Below are 22,870 nucleotides of genomic sequence, written 5' to 3'. Positions count from 1 at the left end.
TAAGAATATTATGCATAAGGCTTAATAAGGCCCAAACCTGAGCCTCTGTACCTCACTCTGCAATTGGATCCTTGACTTCCTCATCAGGAGACCACAGTTTTTGCAGATCAGAAATAGCATCTGCTCCTCGCTGACAATCACACTGGCACACCTCAAGGATGTATGCTTAGCCCACTGCTTTATCCTCTCCTAAACCCATGGCTATGTGTGTAGGCATAGCTCAAACAGCATCTATAATTTTGCTAATGACCATAAGATCATAAGATAAAGGAGCAGAATTAGGCCATTTGGCCCATCGAGTCTGCTTCACCATTTTATCATGGCTGATCCATTTTCCCTCTCAGCCCCAAACTCCTGCCTTCTTCCTGCATCCCTTCATGTCCTGATAGATCAAATTCACCACTAGCTGGCTAACGAAATTCCTCCTCATCTCCATTCTAAAAGGACGCCTTTCTATTCTGAGGCTGTGTCCTCTAGTCTTAGATTCTCCCATCAAAGGAAATATCCTCTCCACATCCACTCTATCAAGGCCTTTCACCATTCGAAATGTTTCAATTAGATCACCCCTCATTCTACCAATTTTTAGTGAATACAGGCCCAGAGCCATCAAACACTCTCCTTATGACAAACCATTCAATCCAGCAATCATTTTTGTGAACCTCCTTTGACCCCTCTTCAGTTTCAGTACGTCCTTTCTAAGAAAAGGGACCAAAACCTGCTCATGATACTCGGTGAAGCCTCACCAGTGCTTCATAAAGTCTCAGCATTACACCCTTGCTTTTATGTTCTAGTCCTCTTGTAATGAATGCTGACATTGCATTTGCCTTCCTCACCACAGACTCAACCTGCAAATTAACCTTTAGGAAATCTTGCAAAAGGACTCCCAAGTTCCTTTGCACCTTAGTTTTTTGTATTTTCTCTCCATTTAAAAATTAGTCAACCCTTTCATTTCTTCTACCAAAATGCCCATTCTCCTAATGTATCTAAGTCCTTCTGTAGCCTCTTTCCTTCTTCAAAACCACCTGCCGCTCCACCTATCTTTATATCTTCTGCAAACTTTGTAACAAAGCCATCAATTCCATCATCCAAGTCATTGACATATGATGTAAAAAGCTATTGTTGACAACAGTTGTTGGCAGAATTTCAGATGGTGATGAGCAAGTGTACAGAAGCAAGATGGTGAAGTGGCGTCACAAAACAGCCTTGCACTCAATGTCAATTAGACCAGGGAATTGATTGTGCATCTCAGGTAGGGGAAGTCAGGGCAACACACACCAGAACTCATTGAGGGAACAGCAGTGGAAAGGACGAGCATTTTCAAGTTAGAAACATAGAAAACCTACAGCACAATACAGGCCCTTCAGCCTACAATGCTGTGGCAAACATGTCCTTACTTTAGAAATTACCTAGGGTTGCCCATAGCCCTCTATTTTTCTGAGCTCCATGTGCCTATCCAGGAGTCTCTTAAAAGACCCTATCGTATCCGCCTCCACCACCATCGCCATCGCGGGCAGCCCATTCCACGCACTCACCACTCTCTGCGTAAAAAACTTAACCCCGTCATCTCCTCTGTACCTACTTCTAAGCACCTTAAAACTGTGCCGTCTCATGTTAGCCATTCCAGCCCTGGGAACAAGCTTCTGACTATCCACACAATCAATGCCTCTCATCATCTTCTACTCCAGTTCTTGGAAGCCAGTGTTTCTGAGGATCTATCCTGGGCCAAACACATCGGTGCAATTACAAAGAAGGCACAGCAACAGCGATATTTCATTAAGAGTTTGGAGAAACTTGGTGTATCACCAAAGACTCTCACAAGTTTCAATAGATGAACAATCAAGAGCAACTAACTGGTTGCCTCACCAGCTGGCATAGAGGGGCACAGGATCAGAAAAAGCTGCAGAAAGTTGAAAACTCAACCAGTGCCACCATGGGCATTAGCTATCCCAACATTATGGACACCTTCAAAAGGTGATGTCTCAAAAAGGCAGCATCCTTCATTAAGGACACCCCTTCATCCAAGACATGCCCTCTTCTCATTGCTGCCATCAAAAAGGAGGTACAGGAGCCTGAAGATCCACACTCAACGATTCAGGACCAGCTTCCTCCCTTCTGCCATCTGATTTCTGAATGGACAATGAACCCATAAATAATAAATCACTTGTTTTCTCTTTTTTGCATTACTTAAAATAATTCTAATGTATATATACTTACTGTAATTTATTGTTTCTTTATTATTATTATTATTATTATTATTATTATTATTATTATTATTTATTGCATTGTACTGCTGTCACAAATCAACAAATTTCATGACAAAGGCCAGTGATATTAAACCTGATTCTGATTCTACTTTCCAAGCTTCTTTAAAAGTCTTCTCATTAACCGCACAGCCTTCCATTTACCGAGTCATTCAGAACCACCCCAGCCATTGAGAAAGATGTGTGAAAGAAAAGGGATTTTACATCTTAAGGAAGATTAACTTTCTAATTTTCCTTTATGAAAAGAAACATGCAGTGCTATGAAATCACCAAAACATTTTCATTGTAAGTACAGTCTTGTGAGGCTTTGTGAGAGTTATCAGGGCAGGAGAGTCAGGAGTGGCAGGAGAAACTGCTCCAAATCTCCAGTCTGGATGAATTCCACTCTGCACATCGGAGTTTGTACTCATCACTATTGTTCTCACCCAGCACAGTAAATGTACAAAAATCCCACAGCAGTAAAGGGCTGACTGAGACTCCCTGGTCACTGTACCCCCACCCATTCACATACTCTCCTCCAAACCCTCTGCTCACTACATTCCAAAGAGGTAAAAACACACTTTTGGACAATAGGGCGAGATTCCATGAGCTTCATTTATGATCTGTAAAGAAAGAAAATAATTCCCACTTCTTCCTCCATTTAACACCAGCCTCCATCAGTATACATCATCGAGCAATTCAGGGAGTTGTCGAGTTCTCTTGCGCATTTTATGCCAAGTTGCCAAATGTTTGTCTCCCAGATGATGTTATAATGGGAAATGTCTTCTATTCAAAAGAAAAAGGATAGTTAAAAGCATCCTTAGTCCTCAAAGTGTTATTAAAATGCGTGAGTGTATAAAAATAATGGAAAGAATCAATAACAGAAAAGAAATGCATGAACATTACCTGCCGGTTGAATGACAGGACATCCTTTCAAGGTATTAAATATCTTCTCAGTGCTCTATTCAAAGCATTTAATTTGACTTTGGAAAACACCAGTTGGAACAAAATTACATAATTTAGATTCTGTAGTGGTGGTAAGTCAGCAGAAAGTGTTCGGTTTTATGAGTTGCAGCATTAATAAACTCGTCTGCTTGGCTATATGGGTTTTGAAGTACAGTTATTTGTTGGTAATTAGTGAAGTTGAGGATTAGATATTAAACCTATTCTGTTTATTTGTGTAGCTGAGAAAGGCCATATAATCTAATCAAGGAAAAGCTTCTCACATATCTTGGTCTATGTATCAGGACTCCCAGCCCTTGTATTCTGGATTATAAATCCCTTAACTAGCTCTTATCAGCAGCAGGTTATCTGGCAATTTATCTCATTGCTCTTACACAAACTCTCTGTGTATAGATTACTTGACCCATTGGACAAATTACACTGTGGCTACATTTCATAATTACATTGGTTGTAAAGCACTGAAGGATACCTTGAGTTTATAAAAGACACCAAGTGTAAGTTTCTTCTTTTTCTGTTAAATTAATAGGTTTGTTGGGGGTACACTGGTCAAATTACCAGATAAGTAATCCAGAGACCAGACTAATTATATAGACATAGGATCTTGAGACTATTAATGTATGTTATAGAATTTAACTTCACTTTAATAGATAGGAAAGGTTTACAGGGATATGGACCAAATGCAAGCAAATGTGACTAACATCAGAAAGACACAAAGACACTTCTATATATCAGTGAGACCCAGCGTAGATTGGGAGACCATTTCACCGAGTATCTACACTCTGTCACCAGAAAAAGTGGGGTTCCCGGTAACCACCCATTTCAATTCTACTTCCCTTTCCCATTCCGACATATTAGTTCATGCCTTCCTCTATTGTTGTGATGAGGCCACACTCAGGTTGGAGGAACAAAACCTTATATTCCATCTGGGTAGCCTCCAACCAAATGGTATAAACATTGACTTCTCAAACTTCTAGTAATTGCCCCCCCTCCCCTCACCATTCCCCATTCCCATTTCCCACTCTCACCTTATCTTCCTACCTGCCCACCACCTCCTTCTGGTGCTCCTGCCCCCTTCCCTTTTCTCCAGCCCTTTATCTCTTTCACCAATCAGCTTCCCAACTCTTTACTTCATTCCTCCCTTTCTCCCGGTTTCACCTATCACCTACCACCTTGAACATCTTCCTCCCTCCCCTCACCTTCTTACTCTGGCTACCCATCTTTCTTTCCAGCCCTGGTGAAGGGTCTGAGCTCGAAATGTTACCTGTGTATTCTTTTCCATAGATGCTGCCTGGCTTGCTGAGTTTCTCCAGCATTTTGTGTATGTATACACCATTGCTAAACACCCTCAACACACCACTCCAAGTGCAGAGGCACTCAATGCTTCCTCAGCACCAGCGCCTCCCCATCTCCCTCCTCCCTCTTTCCCCTGTCCAATTCAACTCGTGGATGAACAACTTGAGAGTTGTGTGGAGATCTCCAGCACATTTTCAGTCTGAGTCTCAGCCTGGAAAGGGTCCCAACTGTGTGGGAAACATCATGTGTGGTCCCACTTCCCAAGAAGGCCCAACAGAAAGTCTTGAATGACTACCTATCACCTATCTTGAATGACTACCGTCCAATGGCCCTGACCTTACACATCATGAAGATCTTAGAGAGGCTGGTCCTGACTCACCTCTGACCCCTGGTCAGATCAGCCCTTGATCCCCTGCAGTTTGCCTACCAGGAGCACATTGGAGTCGATGATGCTGTCATCTACTTGCTGAACAGAGCCTACTCCCATTGGATAAGCAGGACAGCACTGTGAGGATCATGGTTTTGATTTCTCAAGTGCTTTCAATACCACACAGTCCTCATTGCTCGGGGAAAAGTTCCGTTCAATGCAGGTTGGCACTTCCATTGTATCCTGAATAATGGACTACCTGACTGGCAGACCACAGTTTGTGCAGCTTCAGAGCTGTGTGTCAGTCATGGCTATAAGCAGCACTGGGGCCCCACGGGGGGCTGTATTGGCTCCCTTCCTGTTTACCCTGTGTACCTCAGACTGAGTCATGTCACCTGCAGAAATTCTCTGATGACTCAGCAATAGTTGGGTGTATAAAAAGAGGATGGGAGGGTTAATACAGGGCCCTGGTGGAGGACTTGGTCAAATGGTGCAAGCTGAATCATCTGCAGCTCAACATCAGTAAGACAAAGGAGATGGTGATGTACTTTATGAAGTCTAAGCCTGCATTGCTCCCTGTTGCTATTGATGGTGAGGATGTGGATGTGGTGAGGACCTACAAGTACCTGGGGTTGCACCTGGATGACAGACTTGAGTGGAGCACCAACACAGAGGCTGTGTACAAGAAGGGGCAGAGTCACCTCCAATTCCTGAGGAGACTGAGGTCCTTTGGAGTATACAGGCCTCTCCTTCATATGCTGTACTAGTTTTTTGTCTCCAGTACAATCGTCTATGTGGTGGTGTGCTTTGGTAATGGTATCAACAAGGGTGATGCCAACAGGCTCAATAAACTGATAGAAAGACTGGCTCTGTTATAGGATACAAACTGGACACACTGGAGGCTGTGGTAGAACAAAGGACCCTACGGAGAATCCTGTCAGTTCTGGACAATGTTTCTCACCCTCCGCATACCACTTGGCTGAACAGAGGAGCACTTTTAGTAGTAGACTGAGACAGCTTTGCTGCTCCAAAGAGCGCTATATGAGGTCTTTCTAATCCTCGGCCATCAGGCTCTATAATGAGTCAACCTACAGCTGGGGAAGTGATGGCCCCCTCCTGTTAGACTGTTTGAGGTAACTTATATTTTATTCTTTCTACTTCTATTCTAATATTTATATCTGTGCACTTGTAATGCTACTGTAATTCCCTTTGGGATCAATGAAGTATCTTCTATCTCAAAGAGTGCAGCAGCACTTCTCCTGTCTCAGAAGGGAAAGAAATTTGGCGTCTCTGCCTTGACTCTCACAGATTGTTATGGGTGTACTATAGAAAGCATTCCATCCAGAAGCTTCACTGCTTGGTATGGCAACAGTTTGTCAAGTCTGCAGGAAACTGTACAGAGTTGTGGACACAGCTCAGCACATCACAGACACCAGGCTCAGTTCCACAGACAATGTCTATACATCACTGCCTTGGTAAAGCAGCCAACATGAGTAAAGACCAACCCACTCCTGATATTCTCTCTCCTGCCCCCTATCATTGGACTGAAAGCACATACCACCAGGCTTGTGACAAAGGTCTGTTCAACATCACGGCTTTGTGCGTGGTCGGTCATGTTTAACCAATCTATTAGAGTCTTTCGAGGAAGTTACCAGGAAAGTGGATGAAGGGAAGGCAGTGGATGTTGTCTACATGGACTTCAGTAAGGCCTTTGACAAGGTCCCGCATGGGAGGTTAGTTAGGAAGATTCAGTTACTAGGTATTCATGGACAGGTAGTAAATTGGATTAGACATTGGCTCAATGGAAGAAGCCAGAGAGTGGTAGTGGAGGATTGCTACTCTGAGTGGAGGCCTGTGACTAGTGGTGTGCCACAGGGATCAGTGCTGGGTCCATTGTTATTTGACATCTATATCAATGATCTGGATGATAATGTGGCAAATTGGATCAGCAAATTTGCTGATGATACAATGATTGGAGGTGTAGTGGACAGTGAGGAAGGTTTTCAAAGCTTGCAGAGGGATTTGGACTAGTTGGAGGAATAGGCTGAAGAATGGCAGATGGAGTTTAATGTGGACAAGTGTGAGGTATTGCACTTCAGAAGGCCAAACCAAGGTAGAACATACAAGGTAAATGGTAGGACACTGAGGAGTGCAGTAGAACAGAGGGATCTGGGAGTACAGATACATAATTCCCTAAAAGGTGGCATCACAAGTAGATAGGTCGTAAAGAGAGCTTTTGGTACATTGGTCTTTATAAATCAAAGTATTGAGTATAAGAGTTGGAATGTAATGGTGAGGTTGTATAAGACATTGGTGAGACCGAATTTGGAGTATTGTGTGCAGTTTTGCTCACCTAATTACAGGAAGGATATTAATAAGGTTGAAAGAGTGCAGAGAAGGTTTACAAGGATGTTACCGGGACTTGAGAAACTGAGTTACAGAGAAAGGTTGAATAGGTTAGGACTTTATTCCCTGGAGCTCAGGAGAATGAGGGATGATTTGATAGAGGAGTATAAAATTATGATGGGTATAACCATGTAACCATATAACAATTACAGCACGGAAACAGGCCATCTCGGCCCTTCTAGTCCGTGCCAACGCTTACACTCACCTAGTCCCACTGGCCCGCACTCAGCCCATAACCCTCCATTCCTTTCCTATCCATATAGCTATCCTATTTTACTTTAAATGACAATACCGAACCTGCCTCAACCGCTTCTACTGGAAGTTCGTTCCACACAGCTACCACTCTCTGAGTAAAGAAATACCCCCTCGTGTTACTCTTAAACTTTTGCCCCCAACTCTCAAATCATGTCCTCTTGTTTGAATCTCCCCTACTCTCAATGGAAAAGCCTATCCATGTCAACTCGATCTATCCCCCTCATTATTTTAAATACCTCTATCAAGTCCCCCCTCAACCTTCTATGCTCCAAAGAATAAAGACCTAACTTGTTCAACCTTTCCCTGTAACTTAGGTGCTGAAACCCAGGTAACATTCTAGTAAATCTTCTCTGTACTCTCTCTATTTTGTTGATATCTTTCCTATAATTCGGTGACCAGAACTGTACACAATACTCCAAATTCGGCCTTACCAATGCCTTGTACAATTTGAACATTACATCCCAACTCCTATACTCAATGCCCTGATTTATAAAGGCCAGCATACCAAAAGCTTTCTTCACCACCCTATCCACATGAGATTCCACCTTCAGGGAACTATGCACCATTATTCCTAGATCACTCCGTTCTACTGCATTCTTCAATTCCCTACCATTTACCATGTATGTCCTATTTGGATTATTCCTACCAAAATGTAGCACCTCACACTTATCAGCATTAAACTCCATCTGCCATCGTTCAGCCCACTCTTCTAACTGTCATAAATCTCTCCTAAAGCTTTGAAAACCTACTTCATTATCCACAACACCTCCTACCTTAGTATCTTAGTATAGATAGAGTGAATGCAAGCAGGCTTTTTCCACTGAGGCCAGGAGAGAAAAAAACCAGAGGTCATGGGTTCAGGGTGAAGGGGGAAAAATTTAAGGGGAACATTAGGGGGGGCTTCTTCACGCAGAGCGTGGTGGGAGTGTGGAATGAGATGCCAGATGAAGTGGTGAATGTGGGCTCACTTTTGACATTTAAGAAAAACTTGGGCAGGTATATGGATGAGAGGGGTTTGGAGGGATATGGCCCGGGTGCAGGTCAGTGGGACTAGGCAGAAAAATGGTTCAGCACAGCCAAGAAGGGCCAAAAGGCCTGTTTCTGTGCTGTAATGTTCTGTGGTTCTAACAGCTCATACTATTGAACAGACCTCTTTTATGATAAGATGGATCCTGCTCTTACAATCTACTTTGTCACGGCCTTGCACCTTCCTGTCTGACTGCACTGCACTTCCTCTGTAACTATAACACCACACTCTTCATTCCTTCATTGCTTTTCTTGTAATAACTCAATGTAATGACAGGACAAAATGGTTTCAAGGGTACATTTAATGTATACAATATACATCCTGAAATGCTTTTTCTTTGCAACCATCCACGAAAACAGAGGAATGCCCCAAAGAATGAACAACAGTTAAACATAAGAACCCCAAAGTCCCCCCCCCCAGTTCCCCTCCCTCCCGCGCATAAGTGGCAGCAAACGACAATCCCCCTCCCCCCACAAGCAAAAAGAAGCGTCGGCACTGCCTCCGAGCACTCAGGCGTGAGCAAGGCGACAGCAAAGACACAGACTTGCAGTTACCCCAAAGACTTCACATTTCACCTGGTATTTGACGTACTACAGCCTCTCTCTCTCCCTAATAAGAGAGAAAGAGATGTCTCCGTTTCACAGCGAGAGGGGAGACATAACAAGCAACTCGCTGGTCTGCAATGTTAAAAGTCCATTACATCGCTTTTTTTGTTCAAACTCTGTGCCCAAAGATCTGGGCATACAGCCGTAGATATTCCGACTCCCCCGACGACACACGGGTCTCCTGCCGTGACACTGACCATCGATTCACCCGTCTCCAGAACCCCGATGTCCTAAGCCTCCAAAGCCAAGCCAGACTTTTAGGCCGAGCCCTTGGCATGCCGAACAGCAGCCGGTCATGAAACCCTGAGAGCCTGTCCCATTCCCGCATAGAACTGCAGTCAGCATGTAACTCCAGGTCAGGCTCTTCAAAAGAACCCTGAAAGGGAAAAATAAAGATATTAGAGATGAAAATAGAGCTGTTTCCTAAGATGCAAGCAAAGGAGTCACTGTTTAGCGCCATCATCACCTCCAAAAATGGTCTGCATGCATGGCTTACAAACAAAGTCTTTCATTGTACCTTGGTACGTGTGGAAATCATGAACCAATTCACCAGTTTCACCTCAGTTGACATGGGCATGTTGGACTCTGTAACTCCATGTCTCTACAAGTTAATAATCTGAAATTTATACTAAATTATTTATAATAGTTATGAGTGTGACACTACAAAATCATTGTTAAAAACTATTCCATTCATCAACGTCCTTCAGTGAGAGAGATCTGTTCACTCTTGCCGTGGGCGGACGGTGTGACTCCAGGCTACAGAAATGTGGTTGACTCTTAACTGCCCCAAGGAAAGTCCTGGCAAGTTACATCAGCCATCTGTGTTAAAACAGGAAAATAGATGAAATCTGTTAACCTTGGCACAATGAATTTACTTCCAACTCAGTCAAATCTTGCAAAGTTTTCCTGATAAACACTGAGAACTGCTAACTACAGTAAATTATAAGGGTTGTTCCACAGACTAGTCAAGCCAGTCCTAATCAGATTCATGGGATCCTGCTTACAATGTGTCGAGGCTCCTTTCTCACAGTTGAACAGACAGCCACAAAGAGACGGTGGGCAATGGTGTACAGATGAGAGGGTGTAATCCGTCTCCTGGCATCAGATGAATCATGAATATAAAATTCTTCCTCGGCAACATCTTCTGACCTTCCACCATGTTGAAGGAATTAGGAAGTACTCGGGGTGAGTGACTCCAATATCCATCACTAAATGTGGCTTGGTAATATCTGTACAAGGGCTAAAGCTACTTCACATTATCCTCACTTGTCCATGACAGCATTGGTAGATAAATGTCATAAAGTCCTCATGGAGATATAGTCTTGCCTTCACACTGAGAGCGCAATCCATTCTGTTGTGTGGTACATATTTAATGGATTAGTGTCCGGCAGTTCCAAACTGAGTATCAATCAGGTCCTATGGACCAGCAGCAGAATTATTCATGGCCAAAACTGGTAACCCCATAGTCCAATATATCCGTCACTTTACCATTTCTATTAAGCCTGGGGACAACAATGGGGGTGTTGAAAGACATGTCAGGAGGAGCACCAGCTTATCTAAAAATGAAATGCCAACCTGGTGAATTCATGCTAAACATCAGAAGCAAGATGCCATGGAGCTAATCTCAGTCTGGCTGCATCCAGTCATGAAAGGCAGTAGACAATTGGACAGCCAATAGAGAAGGAAGCTGCAAAAATATCCTCATTTGATGATGGGCCCAGTCTCTGAGTCTCAAAGGCAAGGCTCAATCATTTGCAACTCTGTTTGGCCAGAAGTACCAAGTATATGATCCATTTTGGATTCCTCCTGAGATCCCAGTATCACAGTTCCTAGTTTTTAGTCAATTGGAATTATTTCACATGAGAGCATTTGGCTGAATGTACTGGATATGAAAAAGGCAATGAGATCAGACAACATCCTGGCAATGATACAGAGAAGTGCACTCCAGACCCACTCATCTAGCCAGGCCACTCCAGTGCAGTTATAACGTTGGTCCCTACATGACAAAGTGAAGTATTGCCAAGCAAAAACAAGACAAATCCAACCTTGCTGCCTGTGTTCAGTCTATCTACTCTCATTCTCAGCAAAGTGATGAATGGCATCATCAACCATGCAACCTACTCAACCATAACCTGCTCACCAATACCCGTTATGGTTTACAGCAAGGTATCCTCATCGTATTTGTTCAAACATGGACAACATCACTGCTGGGATGAGGGTGATCGTCTTTGATATGAAGATGGCATTCTGCTCTCAAGAATCTCAGTGAAGCTGTCTCAAAGCACATCAAGGGGGAAATGACCCAGATAATATAGACATGAGTTAGAGTCCATAAAGCCCTTCAGCCCACACTCTGCATGCTGACCCTTAAGTGCACAGCGACAGTACTGTTGTTCTCGGATTACTCTTGGAGATATACTGTTTTTCATCTTTAATTACCATTTCAATGCCAAAAAATTTAGGTTGGTAGCAAATGGTCATCGGAGCTTGAAAAGCAAAACTGCGGATGGCACAGTGGGAAAGGCTTAGCAGGTAGTTCTGTTGTCTCCGAGCTCCAGAAACCCAGGCTTGGTCCTCACGTTTATGTTATCCATGTGTAGTTGATATTTTCTCTGTAACTGTGTTGGTTTTCCTAGGCACTCCAGCCTCCTCCTACACTGCAAAGGCATGACATTTAATTAATTGGCCAACGTAAATTGCTCTGGTGTAGGTGGGAGGCATGAGAAAGAGAATAGGTTACAGGGGAGTAAGTCAGGGAAATGGGACGAAAGACCATAACAGTACAAGATATAGGAGCAGAATTAGGCCCTTTGGCCCATCGAGTCTACTCCACCATTTCATCATGGTTGATTCATTTCCCTCTTGGCCCCAATATCCCATCTTCTCCCTGTATCCCCTGACTAATCGAGACTAATCAACCTTAAATGTACCCAGTGACTTGGCCTCCACAGCTGCCTGTGGAAATGAATTCCATAGATCCACCACTCTCTGGCTAAACAAATTCCTCCTCATCTATGAATGTCCCTGTGTTCTGAGGCTGTGCCCTCTGGTCTTAGACTCTCCCATCCATGCCAAATCTACTATACTGAGGCCTTCCAACATTTGATAGGTTGCAATGTGATTCACCCCTCATTATTCTGAATTCTAGTGAGTACGGGCCCAGAGCCATCAAACAAACAGATAAGAATGTCGTCAGCATTGTCATAACCTCAACAACACAAAGACATAATGAAAAAGGCATGATAAATCCATTGCATTCATCCCACACCCCAAGGCCAGCACTGGGAATTAGGGAACATCTTGCACAAAGAAAGGTGTTGGAAGTCACACAGCCCAAAGAGAAGTGAGGGAACAGTAGAAAGGTAGTTGGGGGGGGGGTGTGAGACAGCATAGAAAGAGTGGCAGAGTGGGCCACATGGAGAAAAGAGGGAAGTGGGAGGCAATAAAGACATAAAGAGGGGCAGTGATGGGGCAATGAGAATGGGGTGGAGGAGTAAAAAAAGTACGAGGGACAGGAAAGAGCATTGAGAGGTTTGTGATGGGACACTGAGGGAGCAATGAGGACAATTGAGGGTTGAATGAGGGGGATTGAGGAGGCAGCATGAGGCAATGGTGGGTTGGACTGAGTGACAGTGAGTGTGGAGTAGGGAGATTGGGTTGGATGAGTGACAGTGAGTGTGGAGTAGGGAGATTGGGTTGGGCAGTGACAGTGAGTGTGGAGTAGGGAGATTGGGTTGGGCAGTGACAGTGAGTGTGGAGTAGGGAGATTGGGTTGGACAGTGACAGTGAGTGTGGAGTAGGGAGATTGGATTGGATGAGTGACCATAAGTGTGGAGTAGGGAGATTGGGTTGGACAGTGACAGTGAGTGTGGAGTAGGGAGATTGGATTGGATGAGTGACCATAAGTGTGGAGTAGGGAGATTGGGTTGGACAGTGACAGTGAGTGTGGAGTAGGGAGATTGGGTTGGACAGTGACAGTGAGTGTGGAGTAGGGAGATTGGGTTGGACAGTGACAGTGAGTGTGGAGTAGGGAGATTGTGTTGGACAGTGACAGTGAGTGTGGAGTAGGGAGATTGGGTTGGGCAGTGACAGTGAGTGTGGAGTAGGGAGATTGGGTTGGACTGAGTGACAGTGAGTGTGGAGTAGGGAGATTGGGTTGGACAGTGACAGTGAGTGTGGAGTAGGGAGATTGGGTTGGACAGTGACAGTGAGTGTGGAGTAGGGAGATTGTGTTGGACAGTGACAGTGAGTGTGGAGTAGGGAGATTGGGTTGGACAGTGACAGTGAGTGTGGAGTAGGGAGATTGGGTTGGACAGTGACAGTGAGTGTGGAGTAGGGAGATTGGATTGGACTGAGTGACAGTAAGTGTGGAGTAGGGAGATTGGACTGGACTGAGTGACAGTGAGTGTGGAGTAGGGAGATTGGGTTGGACAGTGACAGTGAGTGTGGAGTAGGGAGATTGGGTTGGACAGTGACAGTGAGTGTGGAGTAGGGAGATTGTGTTGGACAGTGACAGTGAGTGTGGAGTAGGGAGATTGGGTTGGGCAGTGACAGTGAGTGTGGAGTAGGGAGATTGGGTTGGACAGTGACAGTGAGTGTGGAGTAGGGAGATTGGATTGGATAGTGACAGTGAGTGTGGAGTAGGGAGATTGGGTTGGACAGTGACAGTGAGTGTGGAGTAGGGAGATTGGGTTGGACAGTGACAGTGAGTGTGGAGTAGGGAGATTGGGTTGGACAGTGACAGTGAGTGTGGAGTAGGGAGATTGGATTGGACTGAGTGACAGTGAGTGTGGAGTAGGGAGATTGGGTTGGGCAGTGACAGTGAGTGTGGAGTAGGGAGATTGGGTTGGACAGTGACAGTGAGTGTGGAGTAGGGAGATTGGATTGGACTGAGTGACAGTGAGTGTGGAGTAGGGAGATTGGGTTGGACAGTGACAGTGAGTGTGGAGTAGGGAGATTGGGTTGGACAGTGACAGTGAGTGTGGAGTAGGGAGATTGGATTGGACTGAGTGACAGTGAGTGTGGAGTAGGGAGATTGGGTTGGACAGTGACAGTGAGTGTGGAGTAGGGAGATTGGGTTGGACTGAGTGACAGTAAGTGTGGAGTAGGGAGATTGGGTTGGACAGTGACAGTGAGTGTGGAGTAGGGAGATTGGGTTGGACAGTGACAGTGAGTGTGGAGTAGGGAGATTGGGTTGGACAGTGACAGTGAGTGTGGAGTAGGGAGATTGGGTTGGACTGAGTGACAGTAAGTGTGGAGTAGGGAGATTGGATTGGATAGTGACAGTGAGTGTGGAGTAGGGAGATTGGGTTGGATAGTGACAGTGAGTGTGGAGTAGGGAGATTGGGTTGGACAGTGACAGTGAGTGTGGAGTAGGGAGATTGGGTTGGGCAGTGACAGTGAGTGTGGAGTAGGGAGATTGGGTTGGACAGTGACAGTGAGTGTGGAGTAGGGAGATTGGATTGGACTGAGTGACAGTGAGTGTGGAGTAGGGAGATTGGGTTGGACAGTGACAGTGAGTGTGGAGTAGGGAGATTGGGTTGGACAGTGACAGTGAGTGTGGAGTAGGGAGATTGGATTGGACTGAGTGACAGTGAGTGTGGAGTAGGGAGATTGGGTTGGACAGTGACAGTGAGTGTGGAGTAGGGAGATTGGGTTGGACAGTGACAGTGAGTGTGGAGTAGGGAGATTGGATTGGACTGAGTGACAGTGAGTGTGGAGTAGGGAGATTGGGTAGGACAGTGACAGTGAGTGTGGAGTAGGGAGATTGGATTGGACTGAGTGACAGTGAGTGAGGAGTAGGGAGATTGGATTGGACTGAGTGAAAGTGAGTGTGGAGTAGGGAGATTGGGTTGGGCAGTGACAGTGAGTGTGGAGTAGGGAGATTGGGTTGGACAGTGACAGTGAGTGTGGAGTAGGGAGATTGGATTGGACTGAGTGACAGTGAGTGTGGAGTAGGGAGATTGGATTGGACTGAGTGACAGTGAGTGTGGAGTAGGGAGATTGGGTTGGGCAGTGACAGTGAGTGTGGAGTAGGGAGATTGGGTTGGACAGTGACAGTGAGTGTGGAGTAGGGAGATTGGATTGGACTGAGTGACAGTGAGTGTGGAGTAGGGAGATTGGATTGGACTGAGTGACAGTGAGTGTGGAGTAGGGAGATTGGGTTGGGCAGTGACAGTGAGTGTGGAGTAGGGAGATTGGGTTGGACAGTGACAGTGAGTGTGGAGTAGGGAGATTGGATTGGACTGAGTGACAGTGAGTGTGGAGTAGGGAGATTGGATTGGACTGAGTGACAGTGAGTGTGGAGTAGGGAGATTGGGTTGGACAGTGACAGTGAGTGTGGAGTAGGGAGATTGGATTGGACTGAGTGACAGTGAGTGTGGAGTAGGGAGATTGGATTGGACTGAGTGACAGTGAGTGTGGAGTAGGGAGATTGGGTTGGGCAGTGACAGTGAGTGTGGAGTAGGGAGATTGGGTTGGACAGTGACAGTGAGTGTGGAGTAGGGAGATTGGATTGGACTGAGTGACAGTGAGTGTGGAGTAGGGAGATTGGGTTGGACAGTGACAGTGAGTGTGGAGTAGGGAGATTGGGTTGGGCAGTGACAGTGAGTGTGGAGTAGGGAGATTGGGTTGGACAGTGACAGTGAGTGTGGAGTAGGGAGATTGGATTGGACTGAGTGACAGTGAGTGTGGAGTAGGGAGATTGGGTTGGACAGTGACAGTGAGTGTGGAGTAGGGAGATTGGGTTGGACAGTGACAGTGAGTGTGGAGTAGGGAGATTGGGTTGGGCAGTGACAGTGAGTGTGGAGTAGGGAGATTGGATTGGATTGTGACAGTAAGTGTGGAGTAGGGAGATTGGGTTGGGCAGTGACAGTGAGTGTGGTGTAGGGAGATTGGGTTGGGCAGTGACAGTGAGTGTGGAGTAGGGAGATTGGGTTGGGCAGTGACAGTGAGTGTGGTGTAGGGAGATTGGGTTGGGCAGTGACAGTGAGTGTGGAGTAGGGAGATTGGGTTGGATAGTGACAGTGAGTGTGGAGTAGGGAGATTGGGTTGGGCAGTGACAGTGAGTGTGGAGTAGGGAGATTGGGTTGGATAGTGACAGTGAGTGTGGAGTAGGGAGATTGGGTTGGACAGTGACAGTGAGTGTGGAGTAGGGAGATTGGGTTGGACTGAGTGACAGTAAGTGTGGAGTAGGGAGATTGGGTTGGACAGTGACAGTGAGTGTGGAGTAGGGAGATTGGGTTGGGCAGTGACAGTGAGTGTGGAGTAGGGAGATTGGGTTGGGCAGTGACAGTGAGTGTGGAGTAGGGAGATTGGATTGGATAGTGACAGTGAGTGTGGAGTAGGGAGATTGGGTTGGATAGTGACAGTGAGTGTGGAGTAGGGAGATTGGGTTGGACAGTGACAGTGAGTGTGGAGTAGGGAGATTGGATTGGACTGAGTGACAGTAAGTGTGGAGTAGGGAGATTGGGTTGGGCAGTGACAGTGAGTGTGGAGTAGGGAGATTGGATTGGATAGTGACAGTGAGTGTGGAGTAGGGAGATTGGGTTGGATAGTGACAGTGAGTGTGGAGTAGGGAGATTGGATTGGACTGAGTGACAGTGAGTGTGGAGTAGGGAGATTGGGTTGGACAGTGACAGTGAGTGTGGAGTGGGGAGATTGGGTTGGACAGTGACAGTGAGTGTGGAGTAGGGAGATTGGGTTGGGCAGTGACAGTGAGTGTGGAGTAGGGAGATTGGGTTGGGCAGTGACAGTGAGTGTGGAGTAGGGAGATTGGGTTGGACTGAGTGACAGTAAGTGTGGAGTAGGGAGATTGGGTTGGGCAGAGACAGTGCGTGTGGAGTAGGGAGATTGGGTTGGACAGTGACAGTGAGTGTGGAGAAGGGAGATTGGGTTGGACAGTGACAGTGAGTGTGGAGTAGGGAGATTGGATTGGACTGAGTGACAGTAAGTGTGGAGTAGGGAGATTGGGTTGGACAGTGACAGTGAGTGTGGAGTAGGGAGATTGGGTTGGGCAGTGACAGTGAGTGTGGAGTAGGGAGATTGGGTTGGGCAGTGACAGTGAGTGTGGAGTAGGGAGATTGTATTGGATAGTGACAGTGAGTGTGGAGTAGGGAGATTGGGTTGGATAGTGACAGTGAGTGTGGAGTAGGGAGATTGGATTGGACTGAGTGACAGTAAGTGTGGAGTAGGGAGATTGGGTTGGGCAGTGACAGTGAGTGTGGAGTAGGGAGATTGGGTTGGGCAGTGACAGTGAGTGTGGAGTAGGGAGATTGGGTTGGGCAGTGACAGTGAGTGTGGAGTAGGGAGATTGGATTGGATAGTGACAGTGAGTGTGGAGTAGGGAGATTGGGTTGGATAGTGACAGTGAGTGTGGAGTAGGGAGATTGGATTGGACTGAGTGACAGTGAGTGTGGAGTAGGGAGATTGGGTTGGACAGTGACAGTGAGTGTGGAGCAGGGAGATTGGGTTGGACAGTGACAGTGAGTGTGGAGTAGGGAGATTGGGTTGGGCAGTGACAGTGAGTGTGGAGTAGGGAGATTGGGTTGGGCAGTGACAGTGAGTGTGGAGTAGGGAGATTGGGTTGGGCAGTGACAGTGAGTGTGGAGTAGGGAGATTGGATTGGACAGTGACAGTGAGTGTGGAGTAGGGAGATTGGATTGGACTGAGTGACAGTAAGTGTGGAGTAGGGAGATTGGGTTGGACAGTGACAGTGAGTGTGGAGTAGGGAGATTGGGTTGGGCAGTGACAGTGAGTGTGGAGTAGGGAGATTGGGTTGGGCAGTGACAGTGAGTGTGGAGTAGGGAGATTGGATTGGATAGTGACAGTGAGTGTGGAGTAGGGAGATTGGGTTGGATAGTGACAGTGAGTGTGGAGTAGGGAGATTGGGTTGGACTGAGTGACAGTAAGTGTGGAGTAGGGAGATTGGGTTGGACAGTGACAGTGAGTGTGGAGTAGGGAGATTGGGTTGGGCAGTGACAGTGAGTGTGGAGTAGGGAGATTGGGTTGGGCAGTGACAGTGAGTGTGGAGTAGGGAGATTGGATTGGATAGTGACAGTGAGTGTGGAGTAGGGAGATTGGGTTGGATAGTGACAGTGAGTGTGGAGTAGGGAGATTGGATTGGACTGAGTGACAGTGAGTGTGGAGTAGGGAGGTTGGGTTGGACAGTGACAGTGAGTGTGGAGTAGGGAGATTGGGTTGGACAGTGACAGTGAGTGTGGAGTAGGGAGATTGGGTTGGGCAGTGACAGTGAGTGTGGAGTAGGGAGATTGGGTTGGGCAGTGACAGTGAGTGTGGAGTAGGGAGATTGGGTTGGATAGTGACAGTGAGTGTGGAGTAGGGAGATTGGGTTGGACAGTGACAGTGAGTGTGGAGTAGGGAGATTGGATTGGACTGAGTGACAGTAAGTGTGGAGTAGGGAGATTGGGTTGGACAGTGACAGTGAGTGTGGAGTAGGGAGATTGGGTTGGGCAGTGACAGTGAGTGTGGAGTAGGGAGATTGGGTTGGGCAGTGACAGTGAGTGTGGAGTAGGGAGATTGGGTTGGATAGTGACAGTGAGTGTGGAGTAGGGAGATTGGGTTGGACAGTGACAGTGAGTGTGGAGTAGGGAGATTGGATTGGACTGAGTGACAGTAAGTGTGGAGTAGTGAGATTGGGTTGGGCAGTGACAGTGAGTGTGGAGTAGGGAGATTGGATTGGATAGTGACAGTGAGTGTGGAGTAGGGAGATTGGGTTGGATAGTGACAGTGAGTGTGGAGTAGGGAGATTGGATTGGACTGAGTGACAGTGAGTGTGGAGTAGGGAGATTGGGTTGGACAGTGACAGTGAGTGTGGAGTAGGGAGATTGGGTTGGACAGTGACAGTGAGTGTGGAGTAGGGAGATTGGGTTGGGCAGTGACAGTGAGTGTGGAGTAGGGAGATTGGGTTGGGCAGTGACAGTGAGTGTGGAGTAGGGAGATTGGGTTGGACTGAGTGACAGTAAGTGTGGAGTAGGGAGATTGGGTTGGGCAGTGACAGTGAGTGTGGAGTAGGGAGATTGGGTTGGACAGTGACAGTGAGTGTGGAGTAGGGAGATTGGGTTGGACAGTGACAGTGAGTGTGGAGTAGGGAGATTGGATTGGACTGAGTGACAGTAAGTGTGGAGTAGGGAGATTGGGTTGGACAGTGACAGTGAGTGTGGAGTAGGGAGATTGGGTTGGGCAGTGACAGTGAGTGTGGAGTAGGGAGATTGGATTGGATAGTGACAGTGAGTGTGGAGTAGGGAGATTGGGTTGGATAGTGACAGTGAGTGTGGAGTAGGGAGATTGGGTTGGACAGTGACAGTGAGTGTGGAGTAGGGAGATTGGATTGGACTGAGTGACAGTAAGTGTGGAGTAGGGAGATTGGGTTGGGCAGTGACAGTGAGTGTGGAGTAGGGAGATTGGATTGGATAGTGACAGTGAGTGTGGAGTAGGGAGATTGGGTTGGATAGTGACAGTGAGTGTGGAGTAGGGAGATTGGATTGGACTGAGTGACAGTGAGTGTGGAGTAGGGAGATTGGATTGGATAGTGCCAGTGAGTGTGGAGTAGGGAGATTGGGTTGGATAGTGACAGTGAGTGTGGAGTAGGGAGATTGGATTGGACTGAGTGACAGTGAGTGTGGAGTAGGGAGATTGGGTTGGACAGTGACAGTGAGTGTGGAGTAGGGAGATTGGGTTGGACAGTGACAGTGAGTGTGGAGTAGGGAGATTGGGTTGGGCAGTGACAGTGAGTGTGGAGTAGGGAGATTGGGTTGGGCAGTGACAGTGAGTGTGGAGTAGGGAGATTGGGTTGGGCAGTGACAGTGAGTGTGGAGTAGGGAGATTGGGTTGGACAGTGACAGTGAGTGTGGAGTAGGGAGATTGGGTTGGACAGTGACAGTGAGTGTGGAGTAGGGAGATTGGATTGGACTGAGTGACAGTGAGTGTGGAGTAGGGAGATTGGATTGGACTGAGTGACAGTGAGTGTGGAGTAGGGAGATTGGGTTGGGCAGTCACAGTGAGTGTGGAGTAGGGAGATTGGGTTGGACAGTGACAGTGAGTGTGGAGTAGGGAGATTGGATTGGACTGAGTGACAGTGAGTGTGGAGTAGGGAGATTGGATTGGACTGAGTGACAGTGAGTGTGGAGTAGGGAGATTGGGTTGGGCAGTGACAGTGAGTGCGGAGTAGGGAGATTGGGTTGGACAGTGACAGTGAGTGTGGAGTAGGGAGATTGGATTGGACTGAGTGACAGTGAGTGTGGAGTAGGGAGATTGGATTGGACTGAGTGACAGTGAGTGTGGAGTAGGGAGATTGGGTTGGGCAGTGACAGTGAGTGTGGAGTAGGGAGATTGGGTTGGACAGTGACAGTGAGTGTGGAGTAGGGAGATTGGATTGGACTGAGTGACAGTGAGTGTGGAGTAGGGAGATTGGATTGGACTGAGTGACAGTGAGTGTGGAGTAGGGAGATTGGGTTGGACAGTGACAGTGAGTGTGGAGTAGGGAGATTGGATTGGACTGAGTGACAGTGAGTGTGGAGTAGGGAGATTGGATTGGACTGAGTGACAGTGAGTGTGGAGTAGGGAGATTGGGTTGGGCAGTGACAGTGAGTGCGGAGTAGGGAGATTGGGTTGGACAGTGACAGTGAGTGTGGAGTAGGGAGATTGGATTGGACTGAGTGACAGTGAGTGTGGAGTAGGGAGATTGGATTGGACTGAGTGACAGTGAGTGTGGAGTAGGGAGATTGGGTTGGGCAGTGACAGTGAGTGTGGAGTAGGGAGATTGGGCTGGACAGTGACAGTGAGTGTGGAGTAGGGAGATTGGATTGGACTGAGTGACAGTGAGTGTGGAGTAGGGAGATTGGGTTGGATAGTGACAGTGAGTGTGGAGTAGGGAGATTGGATTGGACTGAGTGACAGTGAGTGTGGAGTAGGGAGATTGGGTTGGACAGTGACAGTGAGTGTGGAGTAGGGAGATTGGGTTGGACAGTGACAGTGAGTGTGGAGTAGGGAGATTGGGTTGGGCAGTGACAGTGAGTGTGGAGTAGGGAGATTGGGTTGGGCAGTGACAGTGAGTGTGGAGTAGGGAGATTGGGTTGGACTGAGTGACAGTAAGTGTGGAGTAGGGAGATTGGGTTGGGCAGTGACAGTGAGTGTGGAGTAGGGAGATTGGGTTGGACAGTGACAGTGAGTGTGGAGTAGGGAGATTGGGTTGGACAGTGACAGTGAGTGTGGAGTAGGGAGATTGGATTGGACTGAGTGACAGTAAGTGTGGAGTAGGGAGATTGGGTTGGACAGTGACAGTGAGTGTGGAGTAGGGAGATTGGGTTGGGCAGTGACAGTGAGTGTGGAGTAGGGAGATTGGATTGGATAGTGACAGTGAGTGTGGAGTAGGGAGATTGGGTTGGATAGTGACAGTGAGTGTGGAGTAGGGAGATTGGGTTGGACAGTGACAGTGAGTGTGGAGTAGGGAGATTGGATTGGACTGAGTGACAGTAAGTGTGGAGTAGGGAGATTGGTTTGGGCAGTGACAGTGATTGGGTTGGACAGTGACAGTGAGTGTGGAGTAGGGAGATTGGGATGGGCAGTGACAGTGAGTGTGGAGTAGGGAGATTGTGTTGGGCAGTGACAGTGAGTGTGGCGTAGGGAGATTGGGTTGGATGAGTGACAATGAGTGTGGAGTAGGGAGATTGGGTTGGGCAGTGACAGTGAGTGTGGAGTAGGGAGATTGTGTTGGGCAGTGACAGTGAGTGTGGCGTAGGGAGATTGGGTTGGATGAGTGACAATGAGTGTGGAGTAGGGAGATTGGGTTGGACAGTGACAGTGAGTGTGGAGTAGGGAGATTGGGTTGGACAGTGACAGTAAGTGAAGAGTAGGGAGATTGGGTTGGACTGAGTGACAGTGAGTGTGGAGTAGGGAGATTGGGTTGGGCAGTGACAGTGAGTGTGGAGTAGGGAGATTGGGTTGGACAGTGACAGTAAGTGTGGAGTAGTGAGATTGGGTTGGGCAGTGACAGTGAGTGTGGAGTAGGGAGATTGTGTTGGGCAGTGACAGTGAGTGTGGAGTACGCAGATTGGATTGGACTGAGTGACAGTAAGTGTGGAGTAGGGAGATTGGGTTGGGCAGTGACAGTGAGTGTGGAGTAGGGAGATTGGGTTGGACAGTGACAGTGAGTGTGGAGTAGGGAGATTGGATTGGACTGAGTGACAGTGAGTGTGGAGTAGGGAGATTGGGTTGGCAGTGACAGTGAGTGTGGAGTAGGGAGATTGGATTGGATAGTGACAGTGAGTGTGGAGTAGGGAGATTGGATTGGACTGAGTGACAGTGAGTGTGGAGTAGGGAGATTGGGTTGGACAGTGACAGTGAGTGTGGAGTAGGGAGATTGGGTTGGACAGTGACAGTGAGTGTGGAGTAGGGAGATTGGGTTGGGCAGTGACAGTGAGTGTGGAGTAGGGAGATTGGGTTGGATAGTGACAGTGAGTGTGGAGTAGGGAGATTGGGTTGGGCAGTGACAGTGAGTGTGGAGTAGGGAGATTGGGTTGGACTGAGTGACAGTGAGTGTGGAGTAGGGAGATTGTGTTGGGCAGTGACAGTGAGTGTGGAGTAGGGAGATTGGATTGGACTGAGTGACAGTGAGTGTGGAGTAGGGAGATTGGGTTGGGCAGTGACAGTGAGTGTGGAGTAGGGAGATTGGGTTGGACAGTGACAGTAAGTGTGG

This window comes from Hemitrygon akajei, chromosome 4, assembly GCF_048418815.1.
Source record: "Hemitrygon akajei chromosome 4, sHemAka1.3, whole genome shotgun sequence".
NCBI lineage: Eukaryota > Metazoa > Chordata > Chondrichthyes > Myliobatiformes > Dasyatidae > Hemitrygon > Hemitrygon akajei.
The sequence above is the reverse complement of the archived record's forward strand: the minus strand, read 5'-3'. Positions refer to the sequence as shown.